The sequence below is a fragment of the Bacillus rossius genome, chromosome 13 (assembly GCF_032445375.1).
Source record: "Bacillus rossius redtenbacheri isolate Brsri chromosome 13, Brsri_v3, whole genome shotgun sequence".
Lineage (NCBI taxonomy): Eukaryota > Metazoa > Arthropoda > Insecta > Phasmatodea > Bacillidae > Bacillus > Bacillus rossius.
The window spans coordinates 42721589-42740170 of NC_086340.1; the positions used below are offsets into that span (position 1 = coordinate 42721589).

Consider the following 18582-nt stretch of genomic DNA (forward strand, 5'->3'; position numbering starts at 1 on the left):
ATTTGCTAAGCAACCATAAAATGATTTTACAGTATTTTTAATGTAGCTATACTTACCTAATATAACCAACCATCCACAATGTTTTAAAGTATTTATAATGTAGCTAACCTATCCTAATCGACCGCAAAATGTAATGCCACACCGGTTTATACAATGAGATAGAACGGAATAAAAAAAAGCGAGCATGAACTTCGGGGAACTTCGGGTGTGGCTCTCTCGTCTGTGAAATGAAGGCTTCCCGTGCGCGCATGTACAGTAGTTCCTGCTACGCCCGCCGACACCAGCGCGCGGTGTTTACTGCGCCATCAGCAGTGACCTCGGGGGGGCAAACAGGTCATGAGCTCATACTCCCGCGTGTTGCGGCTGCAGTCCCCCACGCGCGGAGGAACTACTTCATCCGACCACGCTGCCCCAGTCGCATGCACAGCGATAACTAGGGACCGGAAAAATTAGCGGATTAATTTCGTGATAGGCTGAAATTCAAATCATGTGCACAATTATGTTGGTTCTGCCATTGGCTCGCAGTTTAACCGGAGCTCTCTGGGCCAATGAGAGAGACTATCGACCGAAGAAGCATCCAATCACAAGTTACCCAGTGGAGACGCCTCACAAGTTTAGCAGCCAATGTACATGCGTGTTTGCTTGAGAAATGCAGAGGTGTAATGGAGGCTATCCTAGAGGTCATTGATAGAGACCGGAAAAATTCGCGGATTCATTTCGCGGTAGGCTAGACTCCAAAATCGTTCAACTTCATTCTGAGTCAGTGATTGGACCGCCGTTTACCTGAAGGACTCCTAAGCCAGTGAAAAACCTTCAACAAAATAAGTGTCAGATCACAAGCATCCCCGGTGACACGTGTCACGAGTCATTGTCCAATGAGCAGGTGCAATTTGTCCTATCCTGGAGTCCATCCTAGAGGTCATTGAATACGCGAATTGTTCCGGTCTCTACCCTGATGCTGTCCCGTGCACGCTACCCGGTAGGGCCGCACAGCGCTGCCAGGCTGAAGGGGGCTCAATCGCGCCCAGGTGTTGTGACCTCCGGGGCAGCCGAGGCTGGGCGGGGGGAGGTGGACAATGGCCGCGCTGTCGGAAATAGAGGCGCGGGTCGCGCTCTGTGCTCGTGGAATGCGGCCCGAGTGATGAACCACCTCGGCGAGGAATGCATCACAAATAAACGCACCAGGTCTATTCCCAGCCGCAAGTCAGGGCTGCCGGGGAAATCCTTACCAAGGCCGAAGGTCTCCAGCGATGAAGCCGTACGAGACAATTTCCATTTAACACAGTTTTTTTTGACGCGAAAAGTTTTATAAATCGATGAACGCTGTCTGCACGCACGAAAAATTGTCACGTTCCGCCTGAGCCGAGCGTGCAAGAACCGGCCAACCACCGTGCAAGAAAATCTTCAATAATATCAGACAGGTTAAGGCGGGCTTTTTAACTAATTGTTCGTGATTATGTGTAAACAAATTATTTAAATTAAAATTGCAAAACCTGTAAATAATATTTGAAAATTTAAAAAGTATGCAATTTTTCATCAATGTTTTCTTATGACGGTATCACGTAAATTTATCGGCCGTAAACCGACTTTACAGACAACCCTTTTTTGGTTTTGACATACGTCATCGTAGTGCAGTACAGTGTTCTGTCTGTGCCTGTTGACGGGAACACATGCCAGTTCCCGAAACGTCGTAGTTGTAGTATCATCGTTGGGTTCATCTTTTTATTTCGTTATCCAGATTTGTTGTCTGTTTGCATTTACTGTACTCGTTGGAACTGTCTCATCGATGATTTAATACAGTTTCGTAGGCATACACCATTGCAGTTATTCACCGTTTGTCATGGAAAAAATTCATAAATGCAAAATAATAAATAAATATGAAAATATAAAACCCCTCCAAAAAAGACTAAACTATCTGACGTCAAACAGATAAATCCAACGATGAACATAAACAGATATTATGGACAACACAAACGTCTATTTGTGATTGATGACGGGAACAGATGTCAGTTCCCGAAACGACGCAATTGTTTTGTCTAAGGAGACCTACTACTGTATTCGCCGGTTTTGTCGTTGGTGTGTTATCCATAATACCTGTTTCATCGTTGTGTTCGTATTGTTACGAACGTGACATTGGCCGGGACACGTGCAGGTGCAGAGCTGGCTGGCGACTGCCGCAATATGATATGTGCCGCACGCGCCTGGAAGATGATAAGTATTGTCGCTTTCCCCCCTCCTTCCCACCTATCCCCGCGCGGCGCCCTGCCTTTGACACGTAACTGACACCGGACAGCTGGGAGTTGCGCGAGCCGCCGACACGTGTTTTCGAGAGATTTCTGCCGTCGGGACTGCTCGGAATGACGCGACTGGCCCCGGTCGCTCTCGTGAGTTCCAGAACTTGCGGCTGATAGATAAAACGAGGACGACGGCCTCGAGTGAGTCAGTCTGAGTCGGAGACTGAGTGAGTTTTCCCGCGGCGGAGTTTCTGGGCGATAGAGTCGCGGGCGCGGCGGAGTCCCGAACGAGGTCGCAAGCGAGGAGTCGAGTGGGATCTCGGTGAAGAGGAAGTGAGTCTCGGCGGCGGCGGAGTGCGGCGGCGGAGTCCCGCGGCGGAGACCCACGAGGGGTGCTGCGGCCAGAGTTGCGCCAGAGGTGCGGCCCAGCGAGGTGTGTGGAACGAGAGACTGGGTAATAGACATTTATTTAAGTGTAGTTAATTATTTGCCATCTTAGAAGATTAATTGTAAATGATAAGTAGTGGTAATAAATAAAACTGTGTGTGTGTGAAATAAAATCTATTAATTGGGCTATCCTTTACGAACCCGCGGTAAATCGTAACAGTATATTTGTTGCGTTGTCCAAGTTTTACTGTCGGTCTGCACTTACTGTTACTGTTGAAACTGTCTCGTCAATTTAAGCCAACTGTGTTCGTCTATTATGTTATTTTTCAAAACTAAATTCCTTTCGTAATTTTTGTGCTAGTCAGATCTTTAAGTTTGAATGTGTTTGTCCGTGCTGTCGTAGTTGTGTTGTTTATAATACACCTATCCCTCACTTAGCACGTCTTCAGATTGCGCGGATTCGTTTACCGCGATGTGAATTTTACTGCTCCAGTCTTGAATAGCGTCTGTATATTTCAGTTAACACAAAATCTCGGCAATTAAAAAAAAAATTGGTTGTCTGTAAAGTCGGTTTACAGACGATAGTTTAACGTGACAACATCATAACAAAACATTGATGAAATGATTGACCCAGAAGAAAAGGAAATATCATATTCGTCCTGAGACTGAGCCGAAATAGGTTTTTGCAACCAAACCATTTAGGCATTAAAAATATTATATTCTCTGAAGAAGAATTTTTTTTTTTTAAATTTTTCTATCTTTTGTATGATAAAATCTACCTCTGCATACTTTTATGAATAAAATTGAATCATTTTTATTGAATTATCACTATTTTGTATGGATACAAAGAAGGAGTGAAATAAAATGTAAAATTTAATTAATCAATTTACTTTTATTTGCATTCATTAATTCAAATATATTTATTACTTTTGAAATGTTGCGTGCGCCGTATTTATTTTTACAAGTGCAAAAAAAATTTTTCGCAGCTGCCGGGATTCGAGCCGATAACCTTTGGATAAGAAGTCAGCCATGCTAATCGCACGGCCACGAGGCCACATTGGAATTCATTGTTTCAGATGTTATAAATTAATAATATTCCACGCACGATATTTGTTTGAATTTCTTTTAACTAGCATATTCTCTGTTGGGACTCAAAATATTTACACGCTCGTGGGCTCATAACTATAATACGGTGTGTGATTTAGTTGATCAAATAATAACTCATGACAAATAATAACCAATGTCAAACTAAAGCGTGAAAAGTATCATACCAACAATAAATAATTAGTTACACAGCTAAAAAAATACTCATACAACACTGTTTAAATATACTGATTTACACTAGTAATTAAAATAATACGTACTTGTAAAAACGCCATTTCCTTGCGAAATTACTCCCGTGGCGCGGTGCACAACAATAACCTCGAATCCCGCTATGTTGTCGTCTGCCCCAAGCCGTGTGTGGAGACATGTGCAGGCACATGCAGTGAAACCTGAGCAGTATCCGTAGTGGGACATCCGTAGTGGGACAATTTTTCGTGCGTGCAGCCAGCGTTCATCGATTTATTAGACGTTGTCACGTCAAAAATCACAAATTAAAATTATTGATGCGATAGATTTCCGCCTTTGGTTTGATTCTCGGCCAGTGATAAAGATAACTAAAGCTTAAAATAAAATTTTATATTATGTTTCGCGTGGAGTTTATTCGACGAATTAAATATGTTGACACACTGCCTAACAAGGAAGTCGTCTATTTTTTTTTCTATGCATAAAATACATTCCAACCAGTTATTGTAAATTGCTATATGTAAAGTCCAAATGTGTATTTTGACCACGAGATCAGGTCATGTACAATGTCAAGACGTATAAGTAGACCAGATGTCTTTAAACCTCAAGACCTTTTTCGTCGATAGCTAATATATACAGAGACCTGAAAAATTCTAGGGTTCATTTCGTGTTATGCTAAAATACAAATAATTATACCTTAGTGCTGCTTCTGCCATTGGTTCACTGTTAATCTGGAGGACTGAGGGCCAATTAGAGACCCTCACTCATAGAAGTGTCGAATCACAGACCACCCAGTCGAGACGACTCGCAATTCAGCAGCCATCGAACAGTTGGCATTTGCCCGAGTGTGTAGATGATATTGGAGTCTATCCTGGAGGTCATTTTAACCCGCGAATTTTTCCGGTCTCTACTGATGTAACATATTTCAAGCAGTCGAGGCACAGTCTTCGAACTGCCAGACCTGGCCAGACCTGAAGCATTGATACGGACTCACTGGAGTTTGTGGGCGAAGAGAACCCCGCGGCTTCTTGCTGGCCGCGACCCAGACGAGCCAGGGTCGCCGAACTCGCTCGCCTCTGCGCGCTAACCAAAACAAAAATAAAGGCAAACACAAATATCGGGGAAACAGACGCGTGTCGGCGATCCACGACCCGCGATTCATAAACAGCGCAGCTCCGCGCCCACAGACTGCCCGACGGCCACACGTCTGTAGGCCTACTTCTACAGTAGATTACCTCAGGAACCAGCTGCCAACAAACAGTTTGTATTACTGCAACAAATATATTGTAACTTTGCATACATTAAATACTGGACAAAAAAATAATTGTACCCAAAAATTGGTTGTCTGTAAAGTCGGTTTATACGGACGATAGATTAACGTAACGTCATAACGAAAAATTGATGAAATGATTGCATACTTTTATGAATAAAATTGAATCATTTTTATTTTATTAATAATAAAATAATAAATACTTGAAATTGTACTAGTAATCAGATTTTTAAAATGCAAGAATAATTAACCTTTATTGCCGAAATTGTTGTTGTAATAAGCAATGAAAACCACATTAACTTTTCACTTTACTTTATAAACAGTAGAGTGGAAGAGAGATAGATGCGGCGCAAGCGTACAATGAGCGTAATGGGACACTTTTTCGTGCGTGCAGCCGGCGTTCATCGATTTATTAGACGTTGTCACGTCAAAATTGATGTTTCATTCAAGTATAGGTTTTTTAAAAATCCTATCAGATAATAGTATTAAATAATTTGACTATATTTTGCGTTATTGTGCTTATTAATGTACGCAGTTGATACTGGAAAATTATTCAAGGAACGATTTACAAATACCTTTAACTATTGGAGGTACTGGGACAACACGGGTAAGAATACGAACCCAGAAGAGGCACAGAAGAGGCCATTCACTCTGGCGTGCCCCTCATATCCAATTCCCTTCTTCTCAGACCAGGACTACAACACCAAGAGAATAGTGGAGAAGGGAATAGAATTTAAACTGGACATAAGCGAAGTCAACAAGGAGAAGATTCTACATGTTTTGACAACTACCTTGACGAATCACAGGTAAGGTCGTTGTCAAATACCAGCTTAACTATCTTATATATCGAAAATCTGAGCAAAGTTGAAAAAATAAGGGAATTTTGTGCATTTATAAATGTATAGCAATTTAATTACGATAGCTTTCGTTTAAGAATACAATAAATGTATGCTACTGCTCAAAGGTCTCACCTTGAACACACAATTTCGAAATGAGATGTAATTGAAAATCTAAAAATATAATAATTTTGCAATTCTTGGAACTACCAAAGAATATCCGATTTTTTTAAAACATTAACTACCTAAAGGAATGTACACAATTGTTTTCTACTTTTTAAATAATAAAGCCTGATGGATAAAGATGACTACTGCGAACACAATTTTGTATTGGTACAGTTGTTTTCATGTAAATGTACACATTCATAAATATCTGTAATTTTACATGAATATTGGTTCCATTTACAAAAAAAAAAATTGTAACAGCCTTGTGTGAAGATACAGCCTTTCGTGAATACAAAATTATCAGTGCTGTTTGAAGACCAAAGTAGCCGTGTAGCATGAATGCGTTACAAACGGCCTAAATAGAAGATAAAACTAGCGACCTAGCGCGAAGATCACACTAGTAGTCTTACGTGGAGTCCATACTTTTTACCTGAAAGTTCTGTACATACCTGACAAATGGACAACTTTATATAATCTGCAGCTGGTGCTGAAAGCTAACGGGGATGCGGCAATAGACCGAAAATCACTAGACCAAAAGGCACTTAACCGAAAGTCATTTGACCGAAATGTACTAGATCGAAAGGCACTTGACCGAAAGGCACTTGAACGAAGTAATTTAGCCGATACGCACTAGACCGAAAGGCACTTGAACAAGTCATTTGATCGAAAGGCATTAGACTGAAAGTCATTTGATTGAATGGCACTAGACCGAAAGGCATTTGACCAAAATGCACTTGACCGAAAGTCATTGGACAGAAAGGCACTAGACCGAAAGACATTGGACCGAAATCACTAGACCAAAAGTCATTTGACCGAAATGCACCAGACCGAAAGGCACTTGACCGAAATGCACTTGACCGAAAGTCATTTGACCGAAATGTACTAGACTGAAAGTCATTGGACCGAAATGCACTAGACCGAAAGGGACGGGAGAGGATTATTATTATTACGTTTAGACACTCAAAGCAAAAAATAAACAAAAGTTTTCATTCACCATGTAATATTTTTTTATCTGCGGTGAATTTTAAACAAATTGCTATTCTGTGAAAAATTCATTGTAAATATAATGGCTTTAATTTTAAAGGAGTTTTTCAGCATTTCCAGAAAGAATCTCAAGTTAAAGTACTTATAAATACAAGCTTACATTTATGTTAAAAAGGAAATAAATTGGTAGTTATAAACCATCGTACGACTAAAGGTACGTCTAATTTAAAAAAACTAAGTTAAGTAGGACAGTGTTAGGGTGGCTCAAAATAAAATCACATTTTCAAGACGATCAAGAAATTAAGCTGTGAGAAGTAAGCCTATGTTAGTATCGCAAGAATAAAAAAGGAAATTCATCCGAAAAATCAATTCCATTTAAAGACACTAAGCGTATATTATACGTAGCCAGTAGCATATAAAATGCTTTAAAAAAATTATTTAATCCCGATACGATTAAAAAATTCCGTCGACACACGACACGGTTAAACCTGAGACATTTTACTGGTCGATATTTTGAACGAAGCTAGATTATATCCCAGGTGGAGGACAATGTATAAACCATATACAGCTCGCACATACGCAAACCATCACGTACGCAAATATACGCCAACCAGCACTAACGTAAACAAAAATGTTTTGCTAGTGTTCAACAACTACAAATAAATATTAAAATCACGTTCTAAATTTTGAAAACATGATACAACCAGAAAAAATATAAAATATAATAAGAATGTCCCTAAAAGAAAGTCTCAGTTTCAGTGGTATATTATAACAGTTTAGTTTATAGACTGTTCACAACAAGTCATACATAAAATTGAAGAAAAGCTAACCAAGTTTTTTCTTACAAGTTTCAATATGTGCATTTTAGTTATACGGCACCCATCCAACCTCAAGTCCAATTCTTCTCGCACTATGGTTAACAAGTCCGAAGTAAGTATACGAACGTATGCAAAAAGTATGAAAAAGTATGTAAACGTTTAGAAAGAAATCAGAAAGTATACGAAACCATGCGCTACTGCTGATGCCACCTGTAACCGACTGTAAAGTTGTTATAATTCAAAGATTTTTTCCTCACCACACGCCATTAAGCAATATTCCTTACATACGTCACACACTATAACTCCGTTACCAAACTTGTTCCTGTTACTCTAATGGCTGTAAAGTACTTTCACTTCGAAAATCGAAACAAAATTTAACAAACTCAGAATTAATTAAACTGCCCTCATTGCCAGTTGTTTTTTACGTAAAGATTTCCGAGCTACGTGACAGATGAAAGCGCGGGGAAGAATGTCATCATTCGCAAGGCAGACTGCCACGGGAGCCAGGCTGGAGCGGCGCCAGGCTCATCTCTCTTGGACGGCGAGGCGTATGTCGGCACATCCACCCCCCTTGCTGGCGGCGAGCCTCTCCTGACCAATGGGTAGAGACCGGAAAAATTCGCGAATTCATTTCGCGATAGGCTAAAATACAAATAGTTATACCTCAGTGCTGCCTCTGCTATTGGCTCACAACTCACCTGGATGACGCTGGGCCAACGAGAAACACCCAACCAAAGCATTATCGATTCACAGGCTGCTACGCTGGGACGTCTCACAAGACAGCAGCCAATGAGTGGGTGACATTTGACCGAGTGTATGTAGAACTATGGAGTTCATCCTGCAGGTCATTGAACCCGCGAATTTTTCCGGTCCCTACCAATGGGTAGAGACAGGAAAAATTTGCGGGTTCAATGACCTCCATTATTGACTGCAATATCCTCTACACACTCGGGCAAATGCCAACTGTTCATTGGCTGCTGACTTGTGAGTCGTCTCGACTGGGTGGCCTGTGATTCGACACTTCTATGAGTGAGGGTCTCTAATTGGCCCTCAGTCCTCCAGATTAACAGTGAACCAATGACAGTAGCAGCACTAAGGTATAATTATTTGAATTTTAGCATAACACGAAATGAACCCGCGAATTTTTCAGGTCTCTACTTATTGGTAGAGACCGGAAAAATTCGCGAATCCAAAAGCGTTTGCCTTTTTACTGCATGAGTGATTGGGCCACAGTTTATCTGAATGATACTCGGCCGATGAAAAACCTTTAACAAAATAAGTATCGAACCACGAACATCCCAGTTAACAGGGTCACGAGTCAGTAGCCAATGAGCAGGTGTAATGTCTCGCGTGCATAGAGGATCATGGAGTCTATCGTATAGGTCATTGAAATCGCGAATTTTTCCGGTCTCTACTTATTGGACATTCTCTTTAGGGGGTAGTGGTTGAGTGCTAGTCTTCGTATACGTAACAACCTCTGTCCATGAAGACGGGAAACAAATCATCAAATAATATGTTCAAAGAAAACAATTTTTTATATGTAGTATTGCCAATACCTTACATATTATTGCCAATAAATAATATTTTCGTGTTAAATATTTCGTGTCTTTCTTTTGTCAGAATACATTTTATATCTACATGCTCAAAAATAAAATGTATTGTAACGGCCATGCAGGGTGGTATATCGAACATCATTTCTGGCCTTTTTTTGATTCCCATAAAAATAATTCAATTGGAATTTTCAAATTCTCTAGCAACCACAAGCACGAAAGTATGCAAATGCGTAAGACTATCAACATCTAACACTAAAAAACAAAATCCAGAGTAACAGTGTGACCACCCTATAGGAATAGTTTTATTCATGAGCACAATAAATATTATTATTTCCATAAACTAACATTAAATAGGTTTATAACAATTCAAAAATGTTAATATGCATAAGTACGATTTCTAGGTTATAAAGGGGGGAAAATCATTCGCTCGAATACAAAAATCATGACTTTAAATGATACGGGTCGGTGCATTATTTTGAGGTTGGTAGTATCATAGGTACTAGCTTCAGATAATAGCTTCGTTTCTCCTGTCTGGCGTCCACCCCTGGCCAAGGGTTGTACACGTGAGGACAATCGCCTCTATAGGTAGAGACAGAAAAAATTCGCGGATTCAATGACCTCTAGGATAGCCTCCATTACACCTCTGCATTTCTCTAGCAAACACGCAAGTACATTGGGTGCTAACTTGTGAGGCGTCTCCACTAGGTAGCTCGTGATTCGATGCTTCTTCGGTCGATAGTCTCTCATTGGCCCAGAGAGCTTCAGTTAAACTGCGAGCCGATAGCAGAACCAGCAGAATTGTGCACATGTTTGAATTTCAGCCTATCATGAAATTAATCCGTGAATTTTTCCGGTCTCTATCTATAGGCGATGTACGCCTGCACACGTGAAATAAGCGTAAAGACACGCGAAAGGATTTCTCCTAAAAGCATAGTTTTGGCGTCATTGTGCTCGTTTCGCAGTTACGATCGGCTCTACAGTGACGGACTTTTTTAAATTCAGTTGCCCACTTCCCCGCCCCTTTTTTCCACCGACAGGTGACGGAGCCAGCTGCGTCAGGGTTCCACTACAGCACACAAGGAAGACTTCTATGGCGACATTAGGGTCTGGTATCAGAGGATCGCGTGTGTGGAGGGGAAGTGTTTCGCTCTGCAGCAAAAAAATAAATAAAAGAATGAGTAAGCGGTTACAGAGGTCGTGGATCAGAGGTGGATACAGGGAAGCTTACATCGGCTCCGCTTCAGCCCCTTCGAAAAGGTTTCGCTACCCCCCCCCCCCCTTGCCAACCCCAAAATAAGGACATGGCCTGGCTGTGCTAGCTCGCAGAGCTACAGTTAGAAACGTTCAATCAATAACTGTTCAAAGTTGATGAATGATGTCGTATTGCGAATAGCCTCTAGGAACCATTGCAGCTGCTTAGTATACAAGTTTCATTTCGTCATATCGGTTTACAGTGGAAATGCTTACAGCAATTATTATTTAACTGTCGTTTTCAGCAAATGTTGAGAGTGCACTTTTTTTTTGTAAATGGAACGGAAATGTTCATGTCAATTTACAGATATTCGTAAATATCAATATTTACATGAAAACCACTGTATCACTACAAAACAGTGTTCGTAGTAGCTTATTACTGGGTTCACATTCTCACCCGGGCATTTGTACGTTGTGTTTTGCCCTGTATCGCGAATAGTTAAAGTTATTTGCAAACTGTTCCCTGAATAACTATAATTATGTTAAATATTCCATTATTTTCATGGTTTGAAAAAAAAATTATGCTTGAATGAAACATCAATTAATATATTAAATTTTGCTCCAATTATCGTAATAAATACTCAGTATTATCCGGAAAAAACGTATTTAATTTATACAAAAATAACCATAGCCGTGTGTTGTTCAAAGTTATAATATCTTTCTTGTGATATTACAAAATATTTCTAGGCAACTGGCTTCCAAAGGTATCTTCTGTAAAAGTAAATAAACTTATTTTTCAGTCTGTCACAGTTGGTAGTATGAAAGCTTTAGCTTTATTAATCCGCTGAAATATTCCAGCATCACCGCACACGTCGCCTAGGCAGGTACTGCGCTGGCAATGCATTGTGCATAAAGGCGAATACGTGTATGCTGCACTATAAATAGTCGCCCTTAGTTGTACCATGCTTATAGGGTCCACACACTCCGCCAGGCGGCCTCGTCACAAGTGTAACTGTCGCACGCTCGCTTACAGAAACATGCCCTATGCCTAGAGACAGGAAAAATTCGCGGATTCATTAGGTGATAGGCTAGAATTCAAATACATATACCTCTTAGATGATTTTGCTATTGGCTTACTGTTCAGCTGGACGCATCTCAACCAATTATAAACCCTCAACCAAGAAGGATCGAATCACAGACAAACCAACTGAGATGACTTAAAAGTCAGCAGCCGATGAACTTGCGTTATTTGCCCGAGTGTACAGGGGAATGTGCAGTCTATCCTGAAGGCCATCGAAACCGCGAATTTTTGCGGTCTCTACCTAAGCCTTTTGAAATAATGATTTATAATAGTTAAAAATGTTATGATTTCGGTCTTTTTTTTATTATATATTTTATATATAGGACTACTCACACACACACAAGTTATGGTCAAAACCCCCCAAATTATTTTATCTACAATTTTGTTCACAGTGTTTAAGACAGTAAGTAGGTGTGTGTCTGATAGCTTCGGTGTTATCGCAACGGACAGCAGAAAAATGCGTCTCAGAGTCGACAAGCTCAGTTTTTATGTCTCGCTGTTACACAAAACAGGTTCAAGGCTCCATTGTTAGTCTAACATAGAACGTGTGTTTTCACTGACTTTTTAGGTATGAAAAATTCTACGCTGTAAGATGCAAATTAAAACCAGAGCTAAACGTGTAATAAGTTTGTGAGGCAAAACATATCTTAATTTTCGATTAATACTTAATTGTTTGTATTTTTTTTAACTAAACTTATTTAAGTAATTATTTTCAATAACAAATTTGTTTGGTAAAAATAAATTGTATGACCTGATGATATATTTTTCGCACAACGGTGAGTGCTATGTTCTGACACGCGGTGTCACCGAGTGTGTGACGGGAGCCTGTCATTTTCCACCCCTTGCAGTGATGGTCGGTCATAAAAAAATAATTTCGGACGAAAGTTGTAGATATAATTTTTATGTTTTGCAATAAAAAGAAATGGATTTAATAGAGTAAAAGGTACGTATATTATGATTTTTTTTAATCTCAACCCCATTTTTTTTAAACCCCTTATCAAAAAATTTTTCAGACAAAAGTTTTAGATAAAAATTATAAGATTTCCAACATTTTGAACGGGTTTGATAGTGTAACTACTAAGGGAGTTATTTTTTTTTAATTATACCCCTCTTTTTACAACCAATTGCTAGAGACCGGAAAAATTCGCGGATTCAATGACCTCTAGGATAGCCTCCATTACACCTCTGCATTTCTCAAGCAAACACGCGTGTACATTGGGTGCTAACTTGTGAGGCGTCTCCACTAGGCAGCTTGTGATTCGATGCTTCTTCGGTCGATAGTCTCTCATTGGCCCAGAGAGTTTCAGTTGAACTGCGAGCCGATAGCAGAACCAGCAGAATTGTGCACGTGATTTGAATTTCAGCCTATCACGAAATTAATCCGCGAATTTTTTCCGGTCCCTACCAATTGCAACAGTGGTTCGCCCGAGTGTCGACGTGGCAACGCCGCAGTGGCGCCTCGCGGACCCGGGGCAGTGACCCCGGCCTCTGGTCTATTCCAACCTTGCCGCCCCTGCCAAGAAACACAGTCGCCGGCCGCCACTGGGGCGACCTTGTACGCCACTCCGCCACTCCGCGACTCTTGTGTCGTCCAGGGTTCACGGTCCCCCGAGAGCACCGCTGCTTTCCATACTCTCAGCAAAGCAACCGGTAGAGACCGGAAAAACTCGCGGTTTCGATGGCCTTCAGGATAGACTGCACATTCACCTGTACACTCGGGCAAATTAACGCAAGTTCATTGGCTGCCGACTTGTAAGTCGTCTCAGCTGGTTTGTCTGTGGTTCGATCCTTCTTTGGTTGAGGGTTTATTTATAATTGGTTGAGATGCGTCCAGACGAACAGTAAGCCAATAGCAAAATCATCTAAGAGGTATATGTATTTGAATTCTAGCCTATCGCCCAATGAATCCGCGAATTTTTCCGGTCTCTGCTCATGGGAAAACCACGCGAGATGAAAAATGCTTAAGATATCCGAGTGGTTACTAACATTTAAGAATACGCTGAGGGGACTTGAGTTGTTCTGTTTCAGTATTTCGTGTTGAAGCTGGATTTTTAGAAGAGTGGCTAAAATGCGTGTTTTCAATATAATTTTTTTTCTTTAGGAATGGAACAACCGGTAAAGATTCTTGAAAGCACTCAAGGGACTTGCACTAGGGGACGCACCACAACGCCGAAATACCACAACGACGAAAAATGTCATTGCAGGACTGCCACAAAGGTTAGGTTAGGTAAGACTAGGTTAGGTTAGACTAGGTTAGGTTAGACTAGGTTAGGTTAGACTAGGTTAGGTTAGACTAGGTTAGGTTGGACTAGGTTAGGTTAGGCTAGGTTAGGTTAGGCTGGGTTAGGCTAGGCTAGGATAGGCTAGGTTAAGTGAAGTTAGGTTATATTACACTAGGTTAGGTTAGGTAAGGTTAGGTTTGATTGTGATATTTCGGCGTTAAGGTACACTTAAGAAACACACACAAATTCATTCAGTTGTTATTTCAGCGTTGTGGTACACAGCAGTTTTCTAGCTGTCGGCGTTGTGGTCAATTTTGACATTCGGCGTTATGGTATTTCGGCGTTGTAGGTAACGACCCCTTGCACTACACGTTTATTTCTCCGCCATATAACATAGCTGTTCCATGCACGACGATAAGACTGTGCTCCAGTCCACAGCCTTGCGCTTAGAGGCGACACCGCGCTAGAAAAGCCATCGAGAGTCGCACTTACCATCCCTGACTGGGCGGGCCCTACGAACCGAGACTCCTGTTCCGTAAGCACCGGTCTTTACTGTCCGCTGACTGAGCTTCGGACAGCCTGTCGTCGTGACCCGGTATTTCACCCGTGAAGTGTCCCGTTAACTGGGTCAAGCTGATCTTGGCAGGTTTCAGAGTAAGCACCAACCCCCCCCCCCCCCCCCCAAATACACCCAACTGGTAGTAAAGGAAAAATATTTCAAACAGAAATATCGAGTTTAAAAACACCCAAGACATCTGCTGTTTTGTTTCACGTCTACTAAATACTATCCAGTTCAGGCTTACTTAGCAACCGTTTTTTTCAAATGTAGAAAAAAGTATTATGAAACGTCAGGTCTACAATGTTGCGTAACTATGAAAGAAATATTTTAGAAACTAGTTGCCAAAATATTTTCTTGTAAAGCTACAAAATTTAACATTGTCAACTGTATAATATGTACATTACTGTGGCATACGCAAAACTAACGGTTTATAAGCAGAGACAAGTGATCAAATTAAGTCTCCCTGATTATGATAAACATGGTGTCACTGCAAATATTTTGTATATTTTGTATAATATTTTACTTTGTTTTCCTAGTATTGCAATAAAATGTTTTGGTAACTTAGGTAACTCCTTGTCAAACGTACGAAAAATGTTTATAGTTTAGTTTATAAACAATGCATTAAAAGTAAATAGTGCAAGGACGTAACTAATGTAAGGATATCAGTTTAGTTTTTTTTTTTTAATACACAAGAAGTCACCAATTTAAACACTTTCCAGCTTGAAATTCCAAAATTGCATGTAATGTTTTAAAAAATTGTTATTTTTTGATTTAAAAAAAGATGACTTAAGTTTAAGATGTTAACACTAGACAAAAACACGACACGGAAATACTAGACTCATATAGGTACAAGTAACGTTGGCCTCTTTTAAAATACTTCCGAGATTGTTTTCTCTAAATAAAGAAGCAGAAGTGCAACTTGAAGAAATACACATTGAAAGATGGCCAAATATTTGTTTTGCTTGCTAAATTTATGAATGAATAATCTGAATTGTGTTTTCTTTCGTGGGTTGTATAATACTGTTTATATTTACTCAATTAATTAAATATGTTAATTATACTCAACTCCTATGTCGTAATTATTTACTTTCTACTTGCTGGATATTATGCAATAAAGTAAATAGATACTTTGATAATAAACTACATTGCATGCACTGTCCATACCATGATAGTTATTATCTCAGGTGACCTGCATTAATAAATAAAATAAAAATTGGAAGCATAACCGTCACCGATTAGATAACTTGGAAACTTCGAGAAAGATACAGCTCCAATCAAGATTGCTGTCTGTTAAAAATGATATTTCAAAGAGGCCTGCCTACCTGAATTTATTAATGGACTGATGATGCACGGAAGCGTTAAGACGAGGTTTGTAAACTACGCAAGAAACACAACATGCTCGAGACGCAAAAAGTTAAATAACTACGTTTTCAAATAACCCGTTTATAAATTAAGCGCAACGCGTATATCGATTGCCGCCTTCTATATTTAAAGTATTCCGAAAACTTTTATAGAAGGCTACGGTTTTATTTTTATCACACGCATAAACTATCGTACAGCGAAAAGAAATTACACTTTTACGTGTAGATAAAGTTACACGAAAAAAAAATTTCATTATGGAAAGAAGCTCGATGAAAAAAAAATAATTTTCTACTATGTTTGTGTTTTATAATGTACCTTAGTATCGTCAGGTAGCCTCAAGATACGTATGTGAAATTTTCACCCTTGTTAATACGTAAAGCTGAAGAAAATTTTGGCCTTGGTAAGGTTAATTTACGCTGAGCCTTGGTCAGGGCCGGTGCAATGTAAATTGGCGCCCTAGACGAAAAACCTTAATGCCCCCCCCCCCCCCCCCCCCCCCGGGCCAGACACCACAAAAAAAATTTTCCTTGCCTCAAAATACATCACGTAAGCCTAAGATTTTGTCAACAATCAAATGTAAGCAGGCTTGTGGTTTTTTTTTTTTTTTTTACTTATTACAAATCATAAACAGGTCACCGTGGACTTTAAATAATTACTTATATCAATATGAACATTCCAAACTGTTACAAAAATCCATTTTCATTTAGTTTCAATAATCGTTAAACATATTATATCAGCTGTTATGTGTCGTGCTGTGCTGCCCCCAGCTACTTGGCGCCCTAGGCGGTTGCCTAGTTCGCCTATATGGACGCGCCGGCCCTGGCCTTGGTAGCCCGGATAAATCCTGATTACAACGTGACATAACAGGATCTGGGTGAAATACGAACAGTTTGAATGTCCTTTAAATGAACTTTCATAAACACAACAGAAACGACAGTAAAGCAGACTTACTCCGTGTTAAAAACGAATACTTAGGTTGTTCTACCCGAGTGTTAAAACATATAGAGCAGTATGTATCGTCAGATACAAACGCTCAAAAAGGTAACAGTTTTCAAATCTCAAGGCCGTGCCGAGAAGCAGAACAATTATTGTCATCCTGCTTGGCTAGTGCAATTGCGTTAATGATGAGTGATTAAGTGCGACGCTCGCTGGTGCTTCTGACCAGGTGTCGCCTCTAAGCACAAGTCTTCTATTCGTGCAACTACGTAGGAGATCTGAGCGGTAACCATAACATTACATGGCGGAGAAATGAAGTGTAATAACAAGTCTCTAGATTTCTTTGAAGAACGTCTGCCCTCATGCAAATAACTATATGTTTTGGAAACACGCGACTTCAGCCATTTTAACTCTTCTGGAAATACAGTTTGGAAACGACATCCGGAAACAAACCTCAGCGCATTCTTACATGACGGATATACTGAACAGTGTTAAAAAGTTAATAACGTTCGCAGGCTTTCACGGCCATTGTCTGAAGTAGCTTGGCTTCTGGGCTGTAGCCGTGTGTCCTTGGCGAATAATTCACCGACGTTTCGGTCGACACTGCAGTAGCCATCATCAGGGAGCAGTTAGTTACCTACTGAGGTTATTACCAGTTGTCCTGCCTTCATATACTCTCGCCTTCCCCTGGTAAGAACCACACAGTAGGTAACTGCTCCCTGATGACGGCGACTGCAATGTCGACCGAAACGTCGGTGAATTATTCGCCAAGGACACGGCTACAGCTCAGAAGCCAAGCTACTTCAGTTTTAAAAAGTTTTTTTTTTTTCCTTGAAGCTGCGCACCCCGTGTGTGCCGTAGGCGGGCGTTATGTCCGTGTTTACGGCCGCGTCACACTCACGCGCGCTCTTCAAGGTCACTCCGTTGCGTATCTCGAGAGAGGGGGGTTTAATATTAGATTACCTGCCCGTCGCAACACGCTATTCCCGTTGCCGCGCGCCGCGACACCTGCAGTGGTGACGGGGGCTGGGGGGGGGGGAGTGGTATGTTAGGGATCTGCGCACCACTTTCACTCACCTCAGGGCCGCGTGGGTCGATGTGGAGTCCCCGCCTTCGCTCCCGGCGAGTTGCAGCGACGCACTTTCCCCGGAGTTCCCGCTTTAAGCAAACGACTGTGTGAATGACTGAAGACGTGAACCAGCAATCCGTCACACCGCGACGCGCTCTCGACAACAGCGATGACCCCTCTCGAGGGGGGAAGATAGCGCGAACTGCCCGCGGCCCGTCGGAGCTACGCCCCTCCTCCCGATCAGCTGGCAGCCCGTCGCGTCGACTGAGCCCCGCGCCGCGCGGGGAAGGTTGGCCGTCCTGCCGCCTCGCTGGCTGGTTCCCCGCCCGGCCGCCGCGCGGCGCCACCGCCGCCGCTTTATCGACGAGCCCCCAGGGCTGCCAACCGCGCCCGGGCGCAGCCGGCCCCGCGGCGGGAAGTTAGCGCGGAAGTGATTCCACTACTGATCTCCAGCGGCGGAGGCACGTGACTTCGTCCCCGTTTGATCCCCGTTACTTAACGAACAAATTTTCAAAACACACATCCTTTGCTTGTTTCGCACCACGGCCGCCAGGTGCGCTAGCGCCACCGGTGCAACCATTGGAGTTATAAAATTGTCAAGAGGTGTGACGTAGTTGAAGTATTTTTT

The 18582-nt window shown here is 41.4% G+C and overlaps 1 protein-coding gene across 1 annotated transcript in view; it reads right to left on the reverse strand.

The window, feature by feature from the left end:
- LOC134538493 (putative uncharacterized protein DDB_G0282129) overlaps positions 1 to 18228 on the reverse strand; it is a 482072-nt gene extending 463844 nt beyond the window's left edge. The window contains exon 1 of the mRNA XM_063379862.1: positions 17963 to 18228. The gene's annotated coding sequence lies outside the window, so the exon portion shown is untranslated. The remainder of the gene's footprint in view (positions 1 to 17962) is intronic.
- Between the last annotated feature and the right edge of the window lie 354 nt (positions 18229 to 18582).